Consider the following 13,494-nt stretch of genomic DNA (forward strand, 5'->3'; position numbering starts at 1 on the left):
TATTATTTTCTTCTTTCTATAATGCGTGTATTGAGAAGTCCAAATTGATTTACCTTTAAAGAAAAGTATTATTACCATTAATTAGTTTTAGAATTGAAGGATAAATAATCACATGTAAAAGTGACCTTCCCTTTAGCTATTTTGTTATCACAAAAACCTTTTGGAAAAACAATGTTATTGAATGAAAACACTAAAGCATAACAATGTGATGCCTCTTTCTAACTTCAGAATGCCTTGAAATGATAAGCAACATGGAGTAGGTAAAGTAGGTAGATATGTTCACATTTTAGCTTGGGATGATGATTGTCGTGTTAGAGGTCAGATCCCCCAAAATAATTTCCTCTGGTTCCTTAAACCATGGTAGTTGGCAAGGAAGTAACCATAAGCAAGCTCAAGGAACCCCTTTGTTCAGATGCATGTCCCTTTACTACAATGCAATGAGAAGGATGAGAGACAGTTTGATCCCTAGCGCTCTTTGTACCATTACCTGGTTTGTGCATATTCCTGTGCTTTTAAAAATCATTCAAACAAGGCTCTGGGATCTACTCGTGCGTATTTTTCTATACAGTGTCATTATTCTGATGATTATTGTTAGTAAGAGTATGACTGATATTTGATTAAGGCAACAATAAAAGTAACTCTAAGAAAATCTTACATTCATGGTAGAGAGGTGACCCTGGGTATTTAAGGGCCACGCCCAAAGAATATTAGCACTGACCCGTCAACAAAGCAATAAAAGCTTAGAGTATGGGGCTTGGGATTTGTGTGTGTGTGTGTGTATATATATATATACACACATATGTGTGTATGTACGTGTGTGTACATATGATATGTGATATGAGCATGTACTTATATAGAGATTCAAAATTTCTATGATATATGAATACATGCATATTTTAAAAGGTGGTCAACCTTCACATATTCACAAACATATACTAACACACATATACATTTGTGTTCATACATGCATATGTGTATGTCTATATATGTGTATGTGTCTATCTATATGTCTATATATCCATATACATGCATTTATTCATAAGTCATTGTGGTTCAGTCAAGGAAATCTAAATGAAATCCCAAATTGCACTTAACTAAAAGAACTCCAGACAAAACTACCGGACAAAATTATCTGAGTAATGTCACACACGTCACAGAGAATGACAAGACTGTTGTGCCTTCAAACCATATAATACTTTTTGTGCTCACTCACCTATTGAGTAGGAGATGGTGATGAAACTATTTTATCCAATGTTCCAATCTTGCCACCTCCTTATTCCAAGGGGAAACATCTTCATTAAGATGAGAGGTAAGGAAGTACTATTTTTTTCAAGTAACCAATTGTCTGACTTTTTCATTTAAAACACATATCATCCAATCCTCTTCCAGCTCTTTGGTCATCTTCATTATCTGTATAAAGGATGTGAATTAAAACTCTATGTATGTCAGGCTTGTTATATTACTAGGCTGTGCTCTTTTCAGAAACAGTTTGTGTTTTATGTAAGTTTTGTACCTCTAATAATATTTCTCACAATCTACTGAATAAACCATTTGTTTACTGGATATTGACTGATGTTTGAACAATTGTTTCTTTTTCTTTCATGGTATTAGTTTGTTTCAAGAATAATTGTATCCATTCATTCTATTAAAATATATAATATAAAACACTATGTTCCGTGTACTATCCGATATCTATTCACTATTAGAAGAAAATAAAATCTATTTATATATTAGTATATTTCATATGATACGTAATATTTCACAGGGCAGTGAGGTGGGTCAGGGGATAGAGTACTCACTTTGGAATCAGGAAGACCTGTGAATATTCATGGGTTCAAATCTGACCTCAGATACTTACTAACTCTGTGACCTGATCAAGTCACTTAAGCCTCTTTGCCTGAGTTCTTCATTTGTAAAATGAGTTGGAGAAAGAAATAGCAAACCACTCTAGTATCCTTGCCAGGAAAACCTCCAAATAGCATTGTGAAGAGTCATGAAAACATGACTGAAATGACTGAACGCAAGCCATTTCACAGGTTTATGGCCCATAAACATACATAATTCATCATATGAAAAAGGGATTATTCAATTATATTAGAAATTTCTACAGCTTTGGGATAATGTAAAGGATAATTCAATAACTCTAATCACATATATCCTTCTGTAGCTGATTGTAAATATAGTTTCCTATTCTTAAATTTAAATAAATTGAACCAGGGTAAACAGATAGCCATATGAACAAACAAGAAAAAATATGCAGTTAATAACAAATTAAATAAAACATCATAGCTCATACCTCATATTTTCATTTCCATTTCGATTTTTCAAATTAATAAGCATTTTATCATTTAGCATAATAAAATAAAAATGAAAAAAAAACGTGACTTCTGAATGATGGTTAATTCTTGAGAGGAAGTATTTTCCCTTTCCCTGACCTATTCAAGTTGGATTCAAACCTTAATCAGGAAAACAATAATCATAAAATAATTCCCAAATAAATTTGGAATGTGTGCTATTATCTGAGTAGTGAATTGTTTTTATGTACGTATTATCTGTAAATGTATTACCTGAAATATATTCCTCTTTTTTGAGAGCCACATTGTTTGCTTTTGTTTTGGTCTTGTATATAAATATCTTGTCTTTGGTACTAAACTAACCTGAAAGTAGCAGCAACTGATTAGTGAGCAGGGTGCTTCAGGATGCGATCCTGGCCATCCAATTTAAGCCACTTGAAGCAAGGAAGGTTATGGTAAGCCACAAGAGTTATAAAAGGCTTACATGGATCTTGGTAAGTTCCTATTTTCTTAAATTCTGTTCCTCATCTCAGTCTTTTGAAAAGTCCTTTGCTCTTGAATGGTAGAAGAGATTTCATTAAAGTGCAGACATTTAAAGAAGGCCCAGCCCCAACTAATACAATACATAGAGGGGTAAACTTATACTTGTCATTGAGGCATTCGAGTTACATGTTCTGTTTTAATTAAATTGACTTCAGGGAAAAAAGACTTTCCACACAGACCTTCAAGTACATCTAACATTTCCAGAGATGTTCCAGAGCTAATTATAATGCCAGGGTCAGGAAAATGTCCTTGGGGGAGAGGGCTGGGTTTTGGAAACATCCTAATTCCTAAGAGAACGGGGCAATAACTAAAGACATGATTGATACACAAGATGGGTATCTATGATAGATTATATAGATAGATAGGTAGGTAGGTAGGTAGATAGGTAGATAGATAGATAGATAGATAGATAGATAGATAGATAGATAGATAGATAGATAGACAGACAGATAGATAGGTAGATATATGATAGATAAATAGATAGAAATAGATCATCAACTGGTAACCTACACCAGAGGTTTAGTCTAAGAAACAAAGAGAATCAGTTTGATCCCTTAACTAAGATTTATTCAAAAAGAATAAACAGAATGGGGTTCATCTTAACTAAAGTTTTGATCAAAAGAACAAACATAGTTAGATCAAATAAGCGTATTTATTTCTCTGAAAGTAGGGGATGTGTATGTGTCTATACATGGGAGCCATTGGAATGAGCTCAATGGAAGGACAGTTGAAGAGGACCTTATATCCTCAGACCAATTCTGACTCAAGATGCCTGGGCCAACCAAAATTATAATCTTCATATGTGTTAACCATAAGAAGAGAAAGGAATTTCTTAATAGAACAGAATCATAAAACATCAATGTCATAACAGGATAGTGTCCATAAATTCAAAGATAAGAAAAGTCCCATAATTCCAGATAGTGTCTGTTCAAAGTGCCTGGTCCTTGGCAGTAGAATGGTCCCATACAAAATACATACACACAAATATACATGTATGCACATACATAGGTATGTACACATGTGTGGATATGTGTATTTAAATTGCATATATATACATATGCATATGTGTATTATACACACACATATTCCATAACTATCTACTTATACATATATACATTTCTGTATCATTGAGATTTTAGACTGTATTGACAGGAATAGTGTTCAGCTAACAAGGCAATATATAATCTTGGCGGATTTTATCCTGATCAGATCACATCTGGAAGTGTGTTAACCCCAGTCAAGTCTGTATCTTGAAGAGTATAATTAAGTAAAAGAAGTAAAGATAAATTCATGATATGAATTGTATAATAAATTAGACATGTTTAGTCTGAAAGAAGATTTTGTAGTGCCAATGCAATATTCGCAGCGCTCACAGTAGCCATGAATATCACGGTACAATTCAGCATCGCGAAATACCACAGAATCTCCACATGGAAGGCAGAACCAAAACATTTATTCAGACCCAAATCCATCATAGCAACAAAAATCTATACACAATAACAATGCAGAGGACAGCACCATTCCCAAGCCTTCCCCCTAATAGGCTTCCCACAAACCAGGTCCATTACATTCATCACAGGTAGGCTGTTTTAAACAAAATCACAATCACAAAATCACTCATGCTACCCAGGAGCCTGCATCCCTCCTTGCTCTAACTGCCCTCAAGACTCCCTCCCTCTCAGCTCTACTCTAGCTCGGCCTCTTCCTGCTCCACCAATTCAGCAAACTCCTCCCACCGTAGTCTTCATGTGACTTAATGGGTCTTTTTACGAATAGGAAAAATTTTCCAATTCAAATTACCATTATAAACTTAGAAAAGGCACAAACACTGTCTCTCAATACTTGGATTGATGTCACACAGCAAAAGCAAAACTCCCACTGACTGCATGTGATAATTTCTACTAAATAATACTATTACAAGAGCTCTACATGCTAAAACCTACGTTTACTATGTTTAACCATACGTTCAAGATTCTCAAAGACAACTCTGAACCAAGATTAATATTTGGACCAAAGATTTTATGAACAAAATTTTACGTGAGAGAGGCAGAGTAACTTTATTTTAACACGATCACAGTTAGCAAGAGTCTGAGGCCAGATCAGAAGAACTCGGGTGTTTCTGTATTCAGGCCCAACACTCTATTAATTGTTTCACTTATCTGAGGTACTTTCTAGCTCTCATTTTCTGTGATGCACTGGGTTACACCTCCACCACCAATTCTCCTTAGCAAGGTCATAAAATCCTTCAAGGCTATGGAAGAAATACTAGAAGATTCTTATAATGTTTCTAATGTCCACATTTTCAAGAGTAGCACACAACTTTCCTCTTTTTTAAAATTGTACTTGTGAAAATGAATATTGTAGACATAAAGGATGTGTCTGGAGAAGTAATAATAAGTACAAGTGATAAACTTCTTTTATGTTGTGAAGCTTCTCATTATTTAATTCTGATTTTGAGAAATTGCCACAGGGTACTAGGCTTCATCCATCTATTTGATATGAATATGGATTCTCAATTATATGTCATAGCTTATTAATAGCAATATCTTTAAATACTTATGAACAAAAAGAGGTGGTTCCTCAACTTAGCAATTACTTTGTTCACATAGTGCTTCCAGGCCCATCTTAGTTCTTTCTTGTTTCTCCTCAATCCAGACTTCTCAGTAAGAGAAAAGAAATGTCGCCTCTACTTCCCGCTTCTTAACTACCAGATAAGGGGAAAAAAATTTATTTAGAATCTTTCAGGATGTCTCATTAAAGTTTCAATATTTCTCCTCTATAATCAGTTTAGGGAGTGTTCCATACTCTAGGGCAGCTAGGTAGCACAGTAGAGTGTTGGACCTGGAGTAAGGAAGACTACTGAGTTCAAATATGACCTCAGATACATACTACCCGTGGCCCTAGGCAAATAACTTAACCTTCTTTCCGTCGATCTCTTCACCTGTGAAATGAGCGGCAGAAAGCAATGGTTAACCACTCCGGTATCTTTGCCAAGAAAAACCCAAATGGAGTCACTAAGAGTCAGAGATGACTGAAAAAGAGTGACTGAACATTACTTTATCTTCTTATATTTCTTCATCTTATTCCATTGTCTCCACTTCCTTTCTCTCACTCCCCTCTTCACTTCTTCTCCATTCTCCTACTTACGTACCCTCAACTCTAACCTAACCAGTATCTCACTCTGATTCCATTTGCTCCTTCCTTTCTGCTGACAAACATGCCCATTTCACCCTTAACTTCAAAACAAAACAAAACTTATTTATCTGACCATGCCCACTTGTTGTGCTATTTTCTTCTGTATCTCCCCTCCCCTGGAGGATACTTTTCTTGAGAAAGCAATCTTCCTTTTGGTGCCTTCACTTCTCTCCACTCTTTAGATTTTAGACCATCTGCAATCTGGCTTCATACATCATCATTTAATTGAAACTGATCTTAGTATACACTTGTCAATGATATTTTAATTGCCATATATGAACGTCTGTTTATCTATTATCACTTCAATATATAATACGTATTTTTATGTCTACAGTTTAATCGGAAAGAAAGATAAGTTAAACCTTAATCATAATCATTCATAGTCTAGCAAAACAAATTTTTCCACTGACCAAGTCCCAAAAGGTATGTTTCTTTTTGCATTTTAAATTTATCTCTTCTATGGCTGGAGGTGAACAGAAGGCTTCATCTTCAGTCTTCCAGACTTGTGATTGATAAATACATTAATCCAAATTCTAAATTCTTTAAAAGTCAGCTTGTTTGTAATGTTGTCAACTTCCTGTAAATTGTTCTTCTTGTTCCACTCATTCCATTGATCATCTCCATGTATTTTTCATGTACTGTCCTTTATACTTAAGATCATCTACCTACCCATACGTGTTTACAAGTTTCTCTGGTTTCCTTCAAAAGTAATCTCAAATTCCATTTTCTATAGCAGGCTTTTATCTCTACATCCTCCCCTATGTAAATCTAGTAGCTTCCTTCTGACATAATCTTTCACTTACATTATATATATATATATGTGTGAAAATATGTATATACATGTATGCATGTATACACATGTTATTGAATACAGTCTCCAGCATGAAAAAAAAATAAGTTCTTTGGAAATGGGGAGAGAGCTTTTTGTTTTTCTTTGTATTTATAAATTTAGTATATATTCTAGCATGTAGTGAGTATGTAATAACCATTTATTGACTGGCCTGCAATATAAATCTACTTCCTAAATGTCACTGAAGGAAATAGTCTAGTAAGAGGAGGATTGGAAGTGAAAAACATCTTTAAAGATATTAAAACTTTCCTTGGTGTCAACCAGAGTTTTGTTAGTTTTATCTGCCTGCAACAAAGATAGCAGGTTCACAGACAAGATTCATGATAATCTTTCCATATTTATTTTGTGGTATAGCTGATTAAACATTTAGAAATTCAATTACAAAGATCGTTGTTAATTGGATATTACATTGTTTAGGGTAAGGTTTGTGGTTACTGATGACAAATGCATGGGACAACCAAATGAGTACAGTTTATTGGAGCAGCTGCCCAGTCTAGGGAAAACACACACACACACACACACACACACACACACACACACACACATACACCCATGATTTTATATTCCCAAATGTCTTTCTAATCTGTAGCCTAGAAACAGAGATTGTGTACTCATAGTAAACATATTTAGTTGTGGAGTACTACCTCAAATCACTCTCTTTGGATCATTTTGAACTCACCCAGGGTTTCCTGAAGGAAGATCAAAATAAAACTTGTGTCTCCATCAATGTATGTCAAATGGACCCAGTTCCTACACCATCATTCAAAAAATCGATAAGAACAACTATATAACCATTCAAGAAAACAATAACAATTGTAATAGTGTTTAAAGGAATATGAAGCCTTGTTCATCTGCTACTTCATTATTCCTCACAGTATTGTGAATACTGTTATCATCCCTATTTAGCAGATGAAAAAATTGAGGTTAAGAGTTTAGGTGACTTTACCAGGGTCAGGCACTTAGTAAGTGATTGTGAGAGTACATACATTTATTCAAAGTGAAAGCTGCTGTATTGAGGTGGAAAAGTCATTACTTTGCTACTGTCAAATCAGCCACTTAATCACCTTGATCACATAATTTCATCTCTGTTAGTCCTTTCTTTTCCATCTAGGTTGCTAATTCTTGCAATATGCACTTCATAAAATGATTTTAAGGGTTAAATGAAATATGTTGGCAATACAGAATTGGAGAGGTGGCAGAGGGCACAGAGGTTGCCTAATTTTACACTTTAGTGGAAGACAATGCCCTTTTTACAGTATCCCCAGATAATAAAACATCTGACTGAAGACTGCCAGTTCATTCACAAATTCTGATTCCTGTCTTCCTAGGAAGCCCATATGCATAGGTACAAATATGTTATTATTTTTTTCTTTAACGATCTATTCCTTTTTAAGCAAGTGATATAGAAGGCCTGTTGCATAGAAGGACCCTTTAAATATCTGATTACAAGGATTATGTTCTCTAAATTTTTCCCCTCAAATTGTTTCAGTCAACTAAATGCAATCAACTAAATGCATCAACTAAATCTATACAGCACATACTACGTACTAGGCAATATACTATGGCTTAAAAAAAAGAGGCGGGAAAGCCATTTTTCTCCAAAACTTATTTTCCCTGGGAAGGTACAGTTTCTGGTTATTCCACCATCCAGTTCTACTTCCCTTAGGTGTGAAACAATTTGGCAATTCTCTTCCTAAAATGCTATGGCCAGAACTAAGCCTAATACTCACAAACTATCTAACATCCTATTACTAATATACCAGAGAGGGGATGGATCAGTCTTATTTGAAAGCCATTCCCAAACTAAGGTCACACTGTAGGGATCTGACTACCAGAAGAATAGTTCTCTTCCTCCTCAGAAATGGAAGAAGATCTGTGAAGTTTTGGCTTACCTCTTCATTAAATCGTCGACTATTTAGTGATCTCCAGGTGAGTTCACAATGATGTGCTGTGAATGTTGTGCAACGAAGTGCTTATAAAATGATTTCACATCCATTCATTATTCATCAGTCCTATCCAGATGAATTTGTTTGTAGGCTAAATATAGTAAGCACCCTACGTTCCAGTTAACCTAAAAAATTTTATTTATTTTTAGTTGACATTACATCTCCCATGTCCGTGCTACAACATAACCCTTTCACAATGACAAGACCCCAGACTAATTGCCTTCCTCAGTTTGATCTTGTAGAATTCATAGGTCCATACAAGTCCCATGTTAAATATCATCTCCTATAGGATATCTTTCCTGATTTTCTTCTAAGTGTAAATGCCTCCTTTAGTACTTTGCATATACTTGCCTGTGTATGTATTAGTTCTTCCTAGTATAATTTAAGTTCCTTAAAGGATAAAGGACAAAGACATTTTGTATCTTTTGTGTCCACAGAAGTTAGCATTTTCCTTATATTAGATTCTAAATTATTTATAAATATTTTTCATTTATTGCTAACAACATTTATCTAATTATGATTGTTCCGTTACTGTCATGGTTGAAGATATTTTGATAACCAACATATTACCTTTCCCAACTTCCTGTTTTCTTCACTTTGATTAATTTGATGATTCCCTACATTGTCTATCCCTTTCTCCAAGTGATGGATATAAATATTTAAGAGAAAGCAAAGGTCTAGCAATCAATTCAACAGAAGCTATCCAAAATGATACTGACCAAATCATGTCCACTGTTTTGAAGCAGTCCTTAACTCTGTTCTTAACCCACTAAATATAATATAATTCAGCTTACATCTTCCACTTTTCAATTCAATCTTTTGCTTGGTGTGATTATAAAATGCAATATTACTATGTCTAAAGGTTTCATTATTCTATACATCATTGTAAAACTAAAACATTTTATATTCACTACATCTATTGGAAGTAAAATTTCAGCACAATTTTTCTGCTATTATCATTCATGTTAATATCCACTTCCCATCATTCTGTGGCTCCATCATTTTCTCATGCCTTTTTTTACTTCCTCATTCCTTAGTATGTCTATTAAGTGATTTAGCATAAGAGTTACCATTGTATTAAACACAGCCATGGCCTTATCAATGGGGAAGGTGGCCATAGGTGATAGATACACAAACATACATGACACAAAGAACAAAATGAGCACTACAATGTGGAACACACAAGTTGAGACAGCTTTGCGTGGTTCTTCTGAGCTGTGCATTTTCAGGGAGTTCAGTATAATGATGCAGGATGTGAGAAGCAGGAAGAAAATGAATATACACACTATGCCACTATTGGAAGCAATAAAAAGGCCAAAGGCATGGATATCAGCACAAGAGAGTTTCAGTAAAGGAAAGAAATCACAAAGAAAATGATCGATGATATTGAGACCTCAGAAAGGTAGCCAGATGATGAATAAAATCAGTATTATGGCATGGACAAAGCCTCCCATCCATGCCAATCCCACTAAAAGAACACACACTGATCTACTCATGATGGTCAAGTGCTGGGGATGGAAGCTCAATTCCAGGTGGACAGTCTCGGGCGGGTAAAGGTGGGAACTTCTAAATCTTAGAGTTCTCACGAGACCCCCCAGGAAACGACTGGGAATCGAGGTGAACCGAGCTATCTCGTGTATTTCCGCCTCTTCCCGTGAGAAACGTTATGGGACAGAGCTCTCCCCGCCCTCGAGATTGTCCCGGATCTGGGCACACTATTGTTATCTAACAGCACGGTATTCAGATGCAAACTATGCTGCTGGAGGGTTTAAGTAGGATCAGGAAAGCCTGATAGTTCTCTTGGGCGGAGGGGCGCGGAGCGGTGAGGACAACAAGGCTCCGCTTTTCCTCTCTCTTCTCTCCCCTCCCCCTCTCTCCCCACTTATACTTCTACTTCCAATCTCTTATTGTAAGATCTTTGCCTCCTTGGGAGATTCTTCGCTCCCTCCTAAGGAAGAATTCCCCTGCACTTGTAACTAGACCCTGAAATAAAGCTCAACCCTTGTTCGACTCTGGAACGTCCTTTCTCTCATACGAGCATCCGGTTTGGCCAACCGAAGACCTCGGGATAGAGGTAAGAAGACTCGGGTAGCCCACAGGCCTCTAGGCCTGGCAGTCAAGTAATGCAAGGACTTACAGATGGCCACATATCTGTCACAGGCCATCACCATTAGCAGGATGACCTCAACCCCAGCAAAGAAATGTTCTGCAAAAAGCTGGGTTATACATTCATTGAAAGTATTGTTTTCCTCTCAGAGAGTGAATCATCTATCAGTTTGGGGCCCACAGAAGAGGAATAACAACAGTCTAAAATGGACAAATAGGAAAGAAAGATGTACATAGTGGAGCTAAGGGTTTGGCTGCTTGCAGTGCTTATGACGATCAGCATGTTTTCTACAAAAATCAGTGAGTAAATGAGTAAAAATACCACAAAAATATTTTCTGCATCTCTGCATTCTGTGTGAGACCCAGAAGAATGAATTGAGTTACATTGTTTCTACCATCCATCTTTACACGTCTTTGGTGATGGACACATAGGTGAAAGTTGATTCCCATGAAAGAGAAAAATAATTATAATTAGACATACATTGATTTCCATAGCCAAGTAAAACAGAATCCACATCATATAATTTAAGCAAATCGAGATCTCATTAGTAGCCATAAAGTAAACACTATACCTCAAAAAGACTCCCTTCCTAAACAGGACCATTTAATTTTTGTTTTTGTTGTTTAATAATCTTTAATGAATGGGAATCTGTTTCCTCATGAAACATCATATTCCAAATAGAGATTATATAATCTCTTTGTCTGTTTCTCTGTTTATCTTTGTTTCTAGGAGATAAGTCATTTTATTTTTCAAATAGAAAACATGTATAAGGAGGGAAATATTTGCTCTTAGAATTCCATTGCTGCATAAGTGAGCAGTGGAGGAATATTATTGTATGTTGTAAGCTTTCAAAGCTCCAATTTCAGCTCTCTATGCACATCTAATTTTTTAACAAATTTTTCAAATTCCTTTAATTTCAGTCTAGGGTACAAATCATAATCACTTTTACCATTTTTATCTGGCAACTTAAATGAACAGTCATCAGCCCAAAGAACTTTGAACTCAAAGGTGCACAAATTTTAAATTGTAAAGGCGCTGTACAGCCATCGAACCCAATTCCCTCAACTTATAGAAGAGGAAACTGAGAGTTCAAGGAATGGCAACACTTTTCAAAGATCACACTGATATTGATAAGAAGTCAATATTCTTTTCTGACTTCAAATTCAGCACGTATCATATTGTGCCATTTCTGTCTCTCATAGTTCATTTAAAAACGAACTACATATCCATTTTCTTTTTAAAATCATTTTTTAAATCAGTATATTTTAATCTATATGACTTTCATTTTAGAATATATATTTTTTCCTATCCGACCAGTGAGATACATTGCAAGAACAACAAAGAAAATCTAAAGAGTGAAAGCATTAAAAAAGAACTATCCAATATACTGAGTCTAAAAGTGTATTCAGTGTTCCTCACTCATAGATCTCATTTGTAAAGAAGTAAGGGAGATAAATTTTATCTTTTCAGACAAACTTAGTGGCCATAATTATGCAGCATATATTTTTGTCTTTGTTATATGGCCAAGTTTTAAATTTATATATTCACTATCAGGGCTAACAAATTTTAAATTAGCATATGATGTCTTCTTTCTCTTTCTTTCTTCCTTTCTATTTCTCTCTGTGTGTCTCTCTGTCTCTCGAGCTGTCTTTGTCTTCCTTTTTCTCTCTGTCTTTGCCTGTCTGTCTGTCTTTCTGTCTCTCTCTCTCTCTCAATACGTCAAACAGCCTATGATTTATTTATGTGTATCTAGGTATACTTTAGTCTGGAAAGTTGACAAGATTTTCACAGTATAGAAGAAATATCTGTAAGTTATTAAAGTGTTTCTTTATCCTGTGACCAACTTTCTGATAAAAATATCCTTAAAACCAACCTTTTCTACTCAGTAATGCTTTGCTAAACATCTTAAGTCCTTATGATGTAAAATTATGGTAGACTGTTTAACTTTTTGGCAAAGTCTTCAAGAAGGTTGACTTTACCCCAGTGTCAATGCATAAGGAAGAGAAAGGTTGAGTGGAAAAAGTTGTGAATAGAGACTCCTTGTATGGAACTAGATAAGGAAACATTCACAGCAAATATCCTTGTAGATGGAAGCTATCAACAAATAACTCAAAGAAGAATTCTGCTAAATACATTTGAACTACATATATAGCTAAATGCTGATTCCAGTAGAGGGTTGGCATTGAGAAAGTCCCAGAAACAATCAGTTAGCTTGGAAATAACATATTGGTTGTAACTAGTCACAATTAGCTTTATCCAAATGAAACAACCTTGAGACTGATTAATTTTTGAGTAATTCACACTAGAAATTGGAACTTCAGAGAAAGAGCAAAATCAATTCGATTTCACTGAATTGACTTTGATGAGATAGAATCAAATGCAGATGTGGAAAAGCCTGTGCTAGTTACTCTGTCTGCTCAAAACTACAACAAAACTATATCCCCATGATCACTAGGTAGCATTTACATAAAACTTTAAGGTTTACAAGTCCTTTAGGTTTATTGCCTCCTTTGATTCTGAAAACAACCCTGGGAGTTAGGTGCCAATATTGTCTGTATT

At 35.3% G+C, this 13,494-nt stretch overlaps 1 pseudogene; it reads right to left on the reverse strand.

Annotated features, from left to right (window-relative positions):
- Positions 1–9,826: 9,826 nt before the first annotated feature.
- LOC140516803 (olfactory receptor 4C13-like) lies at positions 9,827–11,336 on the reverse strand (annotated as a pseudogene).
- Between the last annotated feature and the right edge of the window lie 2,158 nt (positions 11,337–13,494).

The sequence above is a fragment of the Notamacropus eugenii genome, chromosome Y, assembly GCF_028372415.1.
Source record: "Notamacropus eugenii isolate mMacEug1 chromosome Y, mMacEug1.pri_v2, whole genome shotgun sequence".
Lineage (NCBI taxonomy): Eukaryota > Metazoa > Chordata > Mammalia > Diprotodontia > Macropodidae > Notamacropus > Notamacropus eugenii.